This window comes from Macrotis lagotis, chromosome 1 (assembly GCF_037893015.1).
Source record: "Macrotis lagotis isolate mMagLag1 chromosome 1, bilby.v1.9.chrom.fasta, whole genome shotgun sequence".
In the NCBI taxonomy this organism is placed as follows: Eukaryota; Metazoa; Chordata; class Mammalia; order Peramelemorphia; family Peramelidae; genus Macrotis; species Macrotis lagotis.
In genome coordinates this window covers 67,465,756-67,479,332 of record NC_133658.1, presented here as the reverse complement: position 1 = coordinate 67,479,332, position 13,577 = coordinate 67,465,756, and the positions used below count along the sequence as shown (strand labels likewise).

At 36.1% G+C, this 13,577-nt stretch overlaps 1 pseudogene; it reads right to left on the bottom strand.

The window, feature by feature from the left end:
- The window catches only part of LOC141507392 (tubulin alpha chain-like), a 72,072-nt pseudogene extending 58,833 nt beyond the window's left edge, over positions 1-13,239 (bottom strand).
- Between the last annotated feature and the right edge of the window lie 338 nt (positions 13,240-13,577).

The following is a 13,577-nucleotide window of genomic DNA, read 5'->3' as shown; positions in this document are numbered from 1 at the left end:
TTTTAAATCAAGGGTCTACTTTGTGCCTGTCATTGTCAGAAATGAGGATAAGAAAAGGGGGGGAATGGTTCCTGCCCTCAAATAGTTCAAATTTAAATTGGAGAGACAAAAAAACTGTATAAAAAGTTATATAGTAGATATTCAATATAAGAAATTAAAAAGAGGGAAAGCTCAATATTTGAGGATTGGAAAAGTCTTCCTATAGAATAAGGAATTTTAATTGCAAAGAAACCATCAGGTAGTGATGAGAAGGGAGAACTTTCCCAAGCATGGAGGATAGCTGGAGGGGAAAAAAATGCCCATAACTGAGAGATGGTCATAGAATAAGGCCAGTATCACTTCATCAAAGAGAGTAAAGTGAAAGAAGGCTAGAAAGGTAGAAAGAGGCGACATTATGGAGGGCTTTCATTGACAAATAGCTATGAGATCAATCAGAAGCATATCAGCCTACCTTTTGTGGTCCTTCATTATCTGGCTCCAACCTACCTCACTAAACTTAGAATAATAGCTTGCATTTGCATATTTAAAATTTTACAAAATGCTGCAGATATTTTATTTATAATTTTATTTTATTGTATATTATATTAAATCCATAAAATCATAAATTCTATGTATTTCTTTTATCACGTTTTGCAAAATGCTTACAAAAACATTGCAGATATTTTATTTTATTCACTTTTTTACTTTATTGTCTATTATATTTTTTGTTTATTATAGTTTACAAAATATTTGCAAAACTTTGCAGCTATTATTTCATTATAAAAATAACTTAGGAAGATAATAGTGTTACTATTATAATGGTGTATGAGTCATCCCCCAACTTGGATTCATACTCTCAGGTCAGGTACCTAGGACTATTGGTTCCTTAGTATGACCCTGTGGGCAGGTACTGATAATATTGTAGTTTCAACTCCTTGTGAATAGCTACAAATAGATCTCAAACCCCAATCAGTGTGCTTCCCATTAGGAATCAGTCAGATTTAATCAGTTTTTTGGAAGTTCATTGAGAAATAATAGTTGTGACAAAGCAATGATGCCCCCATCCCTAAAATGCTCAGTGAGTATTATATGTACAGCATTCATTATGAGTTGACTAAAAATTAGAATGAAATGATAGTGAAGCATACATTAATATACAAATCTGACAAACAATAATTCATAATTACTATTAATAGAGTCTAGAATTTTTTTCTCTGTCTAACTGTAATGTAGCTCCCCTTGAATAGAGCTTATTTTGAGAGTAAGTTATTTGTCTTGGCTTCTGGGTTCTGTTCCTTTCTTGAATCTATTGTTGATATTCTCTTCTGTTATAAAAACATGATGCTCTGTAAAGTTTCTTATATCCTCATTCATTGTTTCTCCAAATCTCCATATCGTAGTGGATAGAGCACTGACCTTGAAGACAGGAGGACCAGAGTTCAAATCCATCTCAGATTCTTGACACTTACTAGCTGTGCAACCTTGGACAAGTCATTTAACCCTGATTGTCTCACATCCAGGACCACCTCCAGTTGTCCTGATTCATATCTGACCACTAGACCCAGATGAGTCTAGAGGAAAAAATGAGACTAATGACTCAGCACAGCCACCCCCGCCCTCATTCAAATCCAATTAATTTGCTTGTCATGGCATCACTTCCCCCTGATGTCATTTTGAGAACTAAGAAAAACATCAAAATGACTGTACTTGGATATGTTGCTCTGTTCTTAATTAGATGTCTTGCCTCCGACAGGTGCACTTGTTTGAATAACTTAGCCAAAGAAATGGGGGTTGAAGAGTGGAGAATGAAAACATCCCCTCCTTCTCATACCTCTAGGGGCAATGTCCCTTGCAAATCACATTGAGCTTATATTATTCAAATTTTGTTCGATTGGCTTTATGTTTTCATATAAAGTCCCCCAAATCCTGAAATCATAAATAACATTTTCAAAAGATCACAAGATGTTGTCACTGGTCCAACAGATTTCTTACTATGGAGATACATTTATCTGGTGGCCTTCTCCTCTGGTTGGTGAATTTCTGGTGACTGGGACCACCACTGCAAAAGGTACACAGGTCATGATTATTTTGCACATGGCTCCCCTCTTCACTCTCTGGACTTACCCCTGATTGGGAATTCTCCACTGCCCCTCCCCCTAATCTTTCCCAATCAAAATTTAAGTTCCTTGATGGTAAGGGCTGTCTTATTTGCTTATATTTTTAATCTTGGATCCTGAAATATTGCCCAACACATAAAAAACACTATATATTCCTTACATAGAACAATAACTTATGTATTCCTTACAAGAAATAACTTTAGCAAAGTCACAGAGTTGGAAAATGATTGGTCATGTGTGACAAAACTCAACAAAGCCAGTTTGGTCATAAATTAGAGAATGAAATGCAGAGCAATATACAAGAAGGTCGGAAGATAGTCTGGAATTACATTATTCAGAGTAGTTTGTACTTGATGGAACCTCTAGAGATTATAGGGCAGTGGAATAACATGGTAAGATGTGGACTTGAGAAATATTCCTTTGGCAAAGAAAATGGATTGAAGTGGGGAAAGAATTATGGCAAGGGAGCCAAATAGGAAACTGTTTTAATAGTATAGGTGAGAGATGAGGAGGGCCTGAAGTGGTATGCTGGGCAAGTGAGTGGAAAGAAGACAATTGGGAAAAATATTTTGGAAGTAGTAATGACAAACCTTAGCTTTTTGCCAGGCAGCTTCTGCAGAGCAAACATATCAAATAGCAGTATCTCACCTTCTGTGGCTACAGTAAGAACAATTTCAGAAATATAATGCTAATACTCAGGCACTGAAATCTTTATGCTTTTAGGACTTTAGAAGAATTTGTCTATTTTTATCCCACCAAAATTATTACGGAGTATACAAAGCATGTATTGCATGAGAATAAACTAATCCATCAATGCCATTTCTTTTGCCTCTTATTAACTTGAGGTAAAGCTTGCACCCAAAGAATATAAGAGTTGGAAAGGACATTGGAACATATTAAAGAGAGTGAGATTTTGACAAACCAGATGAAATGAATACTCTTTCCTAGAAACTGTGATGTGAGTCATGAATTTTCAGTGTGACAATGGAGGTTGTTTTATCGATGGTCTTTCCCCCTTTCTAATCATTATAATTTGAAGCAAGTAGGTTTTAATATCTAAACCTCAGTGTGCCCCTGACTAACATGGGCATGATTGTAATTAGGATAATCTTCCTCAAGGTTTGGTATAAAGAAAACGCTTTGAAAACTATAAAAAGCTAAAGAATACAAGTTATTTTTTAAAGAAATATTCTTCTATCTTTTCAATTCTCAATTTGGTAGCATTGTTAATTTAGCAATGGAATATTCTGTCTCCTTACTTCTGCTTAGTGACTCCTAGTTCTTTTCAAAATTTAGCTCATGCTTCTTCTTTAAGTGTCCCAAGGGTCCCCATCTTCAGTGCATCCCTTACCCTGTAACAGAATTTTGTATAAATCTTCTGCTTACTCATCTGCCAATATATAGCTTTCATAGTGGAATGAAAGCTATTTGAGGGCAGAGTCTGCTTCATCTTATTGTTTGTAGTCCCAGCAACTACCACATGTCTGGCACATGGTCAATGCCTATTAAATGATTGCTGATAGAATATCAGTTGCAAAGTTTCAATCAGTCAGCTTTATAGCTAGTAACATGCCTGAATATATCAGAAGGACTATTGGGACAGTCCTTAATCATGAGACTATATTAAGTGTGGCAACTTGGTTTAATGAAAGGCACATTTTACATCTAGAGTTTTGATGTCTATATTCAGTCCTGGAGTTGAATCACTATATGACTTTGAACATGTCACTTCCCTCTAAATGTTTCTCTTCCTTCACCTCTAAAGTGAGATGGTCATATTGTATCAAATGATCTTTCCATGTTATTTAAATACTAATATCCTATAATATCTAAACTCCATCTCAGCTTCTTAAGTTTTCTGAGCCTCAGTTTCCCTAAAGAGGCAATAAATGGGTAAAATTAGATAATTATACCTTGAGCTCAAATCTACATTCATTTACTAATTATGTAGAAATGGGACTAAGAGAGCAAGACAAAAATTAAACCAAACCTGTCTTTAAAGAGCTTATAATCTTCTAGCAGGATGCAAGATATTGAGATAAATGTAACTCAAAGTTCCATTGTGTACTGGGAAATTTAAATGCAGAATTGGGCACTATTGTTGGCTGGATCAGGAAAGGCTTTATAAACAAGTGATATCTACACTGAACCTCAAAAAATAAGGATTCTTAGAGGCAGAGGGAAGAAGGCATACATGCTAGGAATAAGAAAAAGTTGAACAGTTAGCCGGGTAGCTGTGTGGCCAGTGGATAGAGTTCTGAACCTGAAGACAGGAAAACCTGAATTCAAATTTATCCACAGATACTTATTAGTTCTGTGATTCTGGGAAAGTCAATTCACTTTGTTAGACACAGTTTGCTCATCTGTAAAATGATCTGGAGAAGGAAATGACTATCTTTTCAAAGAAAACTCCAAATGGAGTCCTGAAGAGTCAAACACAACTGAAAAACAATAGTCAGAGGGTAGAAGAAAAACAGGAGATTTGGGGGGGGGAAGGAGAAAATTATATTATTATGATTATGATTATGATTATTATGATTATTATCAATGTTACTATGCACATAATATGAAGAAGAAGAATATGAAATGAAGGTGAAAACTATATTAGAATCGATTTGGCTTCTAGAGTTGCTAAAGGGGTTCATATTTTATCTTGAAAGTGATTGGAACCCATTGAATATTTTTGAATTTGAAAATAAAATGGTAAGAGGCAGCTCAGTAGCACAGTAGTTAGAGCACCAGCTCTGGAATCAAGAGGAACTGAGTTCAACTCCTGCCTCAGACACTTAATACTCACCTAGCTGTGTGACTGGGGCAAGTCACTTAATCCCATTGTATTACCAAAAAAAAGAAAGAAAGTAAAATGGCACATCAGTGTTTTGTGATTTCTGGTCTCTGGGAGACCAATGAATCAGAGGGCAAAGAAACAGGGGGTATGCAGAACAGTTAGGATGCTATTGTGTTACTGCAGGTGAGGATCTGAATGAGTTTAGTGGCAGTATGAACAGAAAGAAAGGAATGGTTGTAGCTTGTTTTCCAAAAAAACTGACAGGATTTGACAACTGATATCATAGATATACATCATTTACTGGAATTGTGGTGTTATATTCAAAACAATAAATAGTAAATTGAATAAAAAGAATAAATTGAATGATGTTATGCTTCTGGGTTACCCTCCATTGCTAACATTCTATGTCCTAATATTTTTATATCCTAAAATCTTTTCTAGTGTGAAAATTCTGTCTTATCCTTTATTCCTAATCTAAAATGGATCCCTGGGAGATGATTTGGAAAGCTGGACACCAGATCAGGCAGATTTACAAGACAACTGACTAGTTCTGTATGAGAAACAACCAATGAGCTCTGTTGTTGTGGCAGATCCATGTTCTTCAAGGAGGAACCATACCGTCTCCTATCAGATGTTGACAGTGTGCCCCCAAAACTCCACCATTTTCCTTCCAAGTCACAGGGGACCCTGATAGATTTATTATCAATGACTTCATGGCTCCTTTCTTTTTTTTTTAAAGAGTTTCTTTATTTTGAGTTTTACAATTTTTCCCAAATTCTTGTGTCTCACCCCCTACCCCCACTAAAATTCTGTTAGTGTTTACATTGGTTCCATGTTATACATTGATCTCAGTTGAATGTTATGACAGAGAAATCATATGCTTAAGGAAGAAAAATAAAGTATGAGATAGTAAAATTATATAATATAATTTTTTTCTAATTCGATGGTAATAGTCTTTGGTCTTTCATAGACATAAAAAACAATACTAATAAGCAAATTAGAAGATCAAGGACTAGCCTACCTGTCAGATCTATGGAAAGGGGAACAGTTTATGAATAAGGAAGAGTTGGAGAACATGACCAAAAACCAATTAGATGATTTCAATTACATTAAATTAAAAAGCTTTTGCACAGATAAAACCAATGTAACCAAGATCAAAAGAAAGGTAGTAAATTGGGAAACAATCTTTACAACTAATGATTCTGACAAACGACTCATTTCTAAAATATACAGAGAACTGAGTCATATTTTTAAAACAAAAAGCCATTCCCCAATTGACAAATGGTCAAAGGATATGCAAAGGCAATTTACATATGAGGAGATCAAAGTAATCCATAGCCATATGAAAAAAAGCTCTAAATCATTAATTATTAGAGAAATACAAATTAAAGCTTCTCTGAGGTACTACCTCACACCTCTCAGATTGGCCATTATGACCAGGAAGGATAATGATCTTGGAAGGGTTGTGGGAAATCTGGGAGACTATTACACTGTTGGTGGAGCTGTGAACTCATCCAACTCTTCTGGAGAGCTATTTGGAACTATGCCCAAAAGGCAACAAAAATGTGCATACCCTTTGACCCAGCAATATCACTACTGGGTCTATACCTTGAAGAAATGAGGAAAAAGGGTAAAAACATTACTTGTACAAAAATATTTATAGCAGCCCTGTTTGTGGTGGCAAAGAATTGGAAATCCAGTAAATGTCCTTCAATTGGGGAATGGCTTGGCAAACTGTGGTATATGTATGTCATGGAACACTATTGTTCTATTAGAAATCAGGAGGGATGGGATTTCAGGGAAACCTGGAGGGATTTGCATGAACTGATGCTGAGTGAGATGAGCAGAACCAGAAAAACACTGTACACCCTAACAGCAACATGGGAGTGATGTTCAACCTTGAAGGACTTGCTCATTTCATCAGTGCAACAATCGGGAACAATTTTGAGCTGTCTGCAAAGGAGAGTACCATCTGTATCCAGATAAGGAGCTGTGGAGTATGAACAAAGTGCAAGGACTATTCCCTTTAATTTAGAAAAAAAACAGATATCTTATTGTCTGATCTTGTTACCTCTTAGACTTCTCTTTAAGGATAAGATTTCTCTCTCATCACACCCAATTTGGATCAAGGTACAACATGGAAACAAAGTAAAGACTGACATAGTGCTTTCTGTGGGGGTGGGGGTGGGGGGAGGGAAGCAAGATTGGGGGAAAATTGTAAAACTCAAATAATATCTTTAATAAAAATAAATTTAAAAACCTTAAAAAAATAGTCTTTGTTCAAAGTCCATAATTCTTTCTCTGGATACAGATGGTATTCTCCAATACAGACAGCTCAGAATTGTTCTTAGTTGTTACACTGAAGAGATGAGCAAATCCATCAAGGTTGATCATCACCCCCATGTTGCTGTTAGGGTGTACAGTGTTTTTCTGGTTCTACTCATCTCACCCAGCATCAGTTCATGCAAATCTCTCCAGGGTTCCTTGAAGTCCCATCCCTCCTGGTTTCCAACAAAACAATAGTGTTCCATGACATACATATACCACAGTTTGTTAAACCATTCCCCAATTGACAGACATTAACTTAATTTCCAATTTTTTGCCACCACAAACATGGCTGCTATAAACACTTTTGTACAAGTGATGCTTTTTACCCTTCTCCATCATTTCTTCAGGGTACAGACCCAGCAGTGGTATTGCTGGGTCAAAGGGTATGCACATTTTTGTTGTTCCCTGGGCATAATCCCAAACCACTCTCCAGAAAGGTTGGACTAGCTCATAGCTCCACCAACAATGCATCAGTGTCCCAGAATTCCTGCATCCCCTCCAACCTTGACCACTGTCCTTTCTGGTCATATTGGCCAGTCCAAGAGGTGTGAGGTGGTATCCAAGAGATGCCTCATTTGCATTTCTCTAATATGAAATGACCTGGAACAATTTTTCATATGACCATGGATTGCTTTGATTTCCTCAACTGTAAATTGCCTTTGCATATCCCTTGACCATTTGGCAATTGGGGAATGGCTTGCACTTTTGAAGATTTGACTCAGTTCTCTATATATTCCAGAAACGAGTTCTTTGTCAGAAATACTAGCTGCAAAATTTGTCTCCCAATTTACTACATTTCCTTTGATCTTTAATACAGTGGTTTTGTCTGTGCAAAAGCTTTTCAATTCTATGTAGTCAAAATTATCTAGTTTGTTTTGAATGATGTTCTCCATCTCTTCCTTGGTCAGAAACTGTTTCCTTTTCCATAGATCTGACAGGTTAACTACTCCTTGATCTTCTAGTTTGCTTATAATATTTTTTTATGTCTAAATACTCTATCCATTTGGATCTTATCTTGGTAAATAAATGGTGTGAGGTGTTGGTCTGATCTAAGTTTTTTTCCATAATAACTTCCAATTTTCCCAACAGTTTTTATTGAAGAGAGAGTTTTTATCCCAATAGTTGGACTGTTTGGGTTTATCAAACAGGTGATTACTATAATCATTTCCTGCTATTTCACCTGGTCTATTCCACTGATCCATGACTCTATTTCTTAGCCAATACCAAATAGTTTTGAGGACTGATGTTTTATGATATAATTTTAAATCTGGTAAGGCTAGGCCACCTTCTTTTGCACTTTTTTCATTGAATCCCTAGAAGTTCATGACTTTTTATTTCTCCAAGTGAATTTACTTACAACATTTTCTAACTCATTAAAGTAATTTTTTGGAATTTTGATTGGTAGGGTGCTAAACAAGTAGTTTAGTTTTGTTAGAATTATCATTTTTATTGTATTAGCTCGACCTATCCATTGACAGTTGATGTTTGCCCAAGTATTTAAATCTGATTTAATTTGCCTGAGAAGAGTTTTGTTAAGTGTTTTCAAAAAGTTTTTGAGTCTGCCTTGGCATGTAGACTCCCAAGTACTTTATTTTGTCTGAATGGGATTTCTCTTTCTATCTCTTTCTGTCGTATGTTGCCAGTCATATATAGAAATGTTGAGGATTTATGAGGCCTTATTTTATATCCTGCTACTTTGATAAAGTTGCTAATTATTTCTAGTAGTTTTTTAGATGACTTTTGGGGATTCTCTAAGTATACCATCATGTCATCTGCAAAGAGTGAGAGTTTTGTCTCCTCCTTGCCTATTCTAATTCCTTTGATTTTTTTTTCTTCTCTTATGGCTGAGGCTAACATTTCTAATACAATATTGAATAGTAGTGGTGATAATGGGCATCCTTATTTCACCCCTGATTTCAGTGGGAATGCCTCAAGCCTATTCCCTTTGCATATAATGCTTGTTGATGGTTTCAGATAGATATTGCTTATTATTTTAAGGAACAAACCATTTATCCCTACACTCTCTAGTGTTTTTAGTAGGAATAGATGCTGTATTTTATCAAAAGCTTTTTCAACATCTATTGATGTGATCATATGATTTCTGATAGGTATGTTATTGATATAATTAATTATACTAACAGTTTTCCTAATATTGAACCAACCCTGCATTCCTGGGATAAATCCTACTTGATCATAATGTATTATCCTAGTGATAACTTGTTGTAATTATTTTGCTAAGATTTTTTAAAAGATTTTTGCACCTATATTCATCAGGGAAATAGGTCTATAATTTTCTTTCTCTGCTTTAACTCTTCCTGGTTTGAGTATCAGCACCATATTGGTGTCATAGAAAGAGTTAGGCAGAGTTCCATCTTCACCTATTTTTCCAAAGAATTTATGTAGAATTGGAATGAATAGTTCCTTAAATGTTTGATAGAATTCACTTGTGAATCCATCTGGCCCTGGAGATTTTTTCTTAGGGAGTTCAATAATGGATTTTTAAATTTCTTTTTCTGAGATAGGGTTATTTAAGTTTTTAATTTCATCTTCATTTAATCTGGGCAACATTTTTGTAAATATTTATCCATTTCACTTAGAATGTCAAATTTATTGGCATAGAGTTGGGCAAAATAATTCTGAATTATCACTTTAATTTCTTCCTCATTGATGGTGAGTTCACCTTTTTCATTTATGATGCTAGCAATTTGGTTTTCTTCTTTCTTTTTTTAATCAAATTGGCCAGAGTATTAGCAATTTTATTTGTTTTTTTTTTCATAACCAGTTCTTGGTTGTATTTATTAGTTCAATAGCTTTCTTTCTTTTGATTTTATTAATTTCTCCTTTAAATTTAGAATTTCTAATTTGGTATTTAATTGGGGGGGTTAATTCGTTCTTTCTTTAATCTTTTAGTTGCATATTTAGTTCATTGATTTCTTCTTACTCTAATTTATTCATGTAAGCATTTAAAGATAAAATATATCCCCTGACAACCACCTTGAGTATATCCCATAGGTTTTGGTATGTTGTATCATTATTGTCATTATCTAGGATGAAATAATTCTTTCTATAATTTGTTGCTTGATCCACTCATTCTTTAAAATGAAGTTATTTAGTTTCCAATTAGTTCTAGGTCTATCTCTCCCTGGCCCAGTATTGCATATGATTTTTATTGCATTATGATCTGAGAAAGATATATTCACTATTTCTGCCTTTCTGCAATTGATTGTCAAGTTTTTATGTCCTAGTACATGGTCAATTTTTGTGTAAGTTCCATGTACTGCAGAAATAAAGTACATTCCTTTCTGTCCCCATTCAATTTCCTCTATAGGTCTATCATATCTAGGTTTTCTAAAAATCTACTTACCTCCTTAACTTCCTTCTTGTTTATTTTATGATTCAATTTATCTAAATCTGAGAGCAAGAGATTGAAGTCTACAAGTAGAGTTTTGCTGTCCATGTCTTTCTGTAGCTTTTTCAACTTTTCTAAGAATTTGGATGCTGCCCCATTGAGTGCATACATATGTAGCATTGAAATTACTTTATTGTGTATGGTACCTTATAGGAGGATATAGTTTCCTTCCTTATCTCTTTTAATGCTATCTATTTTTGCAGCTGCTTTGTCTGAGATAAGGATTGCTACCCCTGCTTTTTTCACTTCAGTTAAAGGAAAATATATTTTGCTTCAACCTTTTACCTTTACTCTATGTATATCTCTGCTTCAAATAAGTTTCTTGTAAGCAGCATATTGTAGGATTCTGGTTTTTAATCCACTCTTTTATCCACTTATGCTTTAAGGAAGAGTTCATTCCATTCACATTCAAAATTAAAATTACTAACTCTTTATTGACCTCTATGAGATCTTCCTCCTGTTTATATTTTTTCCCTTTTTCCCTTTATCCATATTCCCCAGTGTTTTGTTTCTGAATACTGCCACCTTCAGTGTGTTTGCCCTCTTAAATGGACCCCCCTCTCCTTTTTTACCCTTTCCCTTTTCCCCTTCTTCCCTTCCTTCTGTTAGTTCCCCTTTTTCTTCCCTTCCCTGTCCCCCTCCCCTTTTCCCCTTTTAAATGCTTGAAAGGTAAGATAAATTTCTTGATTATGTGTGTCTAAATTAACTTTAAGCTAAGTCTGATGAGATGAAGATTCAGGTGGTTCTCACCTCCTCCCTTCCTCCCCTCAATTGCAATAGGTCTTTTGTACCTGTTGTTGTAATGAAATTTATCCCATTGGGTCTCCTTCCAACCTCCCTTCTCTTTACTGCCCCCCTTTTTAAAGAGGTATTGTTTTTAAATCATTCTATCTCAGTCACAGAAAAGTTGTATTGCCCATCACTTCTGGCTATGTATATTCTCTCTAATAGAGTTATAATTCTCAATCTCCCAAGTTGGTATATAGCCAGTTTCATCTTATTGTATAGCAGTTTGCTTTTTTTTTTTTCTTTTCATGTGTCTCTTCAGCCTTCTGTTTGTTGTCCAAATTTTCTATTTAGCTCTGGTCTTTTCATTATGAAATCTTGGGAGTCTCCCATTTCATTAAATGTGCATCTTTTTCCCTGGAAGAGAAGGCTCAACTTTGCTTGGTAGTGGATTCTTGGCTACATTCTAAGCTCCCTTCCTCTTTGGAATATCTCATTCCAGGCCCTTCTATCTCTTAATGTTGATGCAGCCAGATCCTGCAGAATCCTTATTGTGACTCCTGGGTATTTAATTTTTTTTTTTCTTTTTGGCTGCTTGCAAGCTTCTTTCTTTTATCTGATAGTCCTGGAATTTGGCCACAACATTCCTTGGTGTGTTTCATTTTAGGATCTCTTTCTGGAGGGGATCAATGTATTCTTTCAATAACTATTTTGCCCTCTGGTTCCATGATATCAGGGCAATTTTCCATCACTAAATCCTGTATTATTATTAAGTCCAGGCTTTTTTTCTCTTCAGTGTTCTCAGGAAGGCCAATAATTCTCAGCTTTTCCCTTCTCGATCAATTCTCAAGATCAGTGCTTTTGCTGATGAGGTATTTTACACTTTTTTTCCTATTTTGTTTTATCTTTGGTTTTGTTTAACACAATCTTATTGTCTCATGAAGTCTTTAGTTTCCGCCAATTCCATTCCTTCTTTTAGAGATTTTTCTTCCTCTATCTTTAGCAACTCCTTTTCCTGTTGGTCCATTCTATTTTTGAAGGACTTTTCTATTTGCCCAAATGTAGTTTTGAGAGAATCATTTTCTTTTTGCATTTGCCCAATTAAAGATCTGAGAGAGTTATTCTCATTTTGTATTTGTCCAACTGTTTTTTTCCAAGGATTTGTTCTCTTGTTGTGAGATGTTAGTTTTCTCTTGAGTTTCTTTTCCGAGTTTTTCCAATTGATTTTTAAACTCCTTTCTGATTTCTTCAAGGAAGTCTTTCTGGGCTAGAGACCAATTCGTATTCTCCCCAGCAGTGCTAGATCTCTCTGGGTTAGGATCTGTCTCTTCTAAGTGTTTCTCCATGATCCCCCCTTTACTCTGGCCTTTTTCATCTTGTGTTGGGGTGGCTGGGATGGGGAACTGGCTCTCAGAGGTTTGCTTTTGAGGATCCTAGAGGCTTTGTTCACTTGGTTTAGTAATTCCAAGGGTCAGCCAATAGGGATGCTGGTTGCTTTCTCTGGAGTGAGGTCCTCAGCAACAGGGTCTGAGTTGACCTTGAAAACTGGGTTGGCCCCTGAGGGAGGGAATTAATCTCTTTCTGTCAAATGAGCTCTTGCCTCCTGAGAGGGTGGGGGGGGCTGTTTATTGTTTGTTCTGGGCAAATGACTCTGCTAAAGTATGGAGCTCAGGTTCTTGGTCCAGCTGATTGTTCTACAGGCCTGCTGTGAGACTCTATGCTGGAACTCACCCTCCCTTAGTTCTTTTCCCCATGGCCAAAGACTCCACAGCTAAAGCTGGATCTCACACCTGCCACTCACTAGAGGCTCCATGGCTGAGGTTGACCCTCTGGCCTCCCCCAGCTGCTGTCCCCAGCACTGATCCTCTACTTTCAACTTCCAGTCCACCCATGGTTCCCTGAGACAGTAGGTGATCTTCTCCTAGCTTCTCTTTCTGGGTTTTGTTGATCGAATTTCTATTAAGAAGTTTCTCTCACATTATTTCTGAGGGGAAAGAGAGAGCACTATCACAGTGTCTTCTCTCAGCCACTTGGCTGGAAGTCCTTGGCTCACATTTTTCTACTGAAAGGGAAAACTATTTCTCCTTGAGACTTCTCAAGGAGTTTAGGTATTATATCAGTGTGGGAGGAGCCCCCATCTCATAGAGATAGCCTGGAGGTCCCTTTAGGCTGCAGATTTATAGCAACAGCTTCCTACAAACAATACATATATACTACTGATAGACTGCAC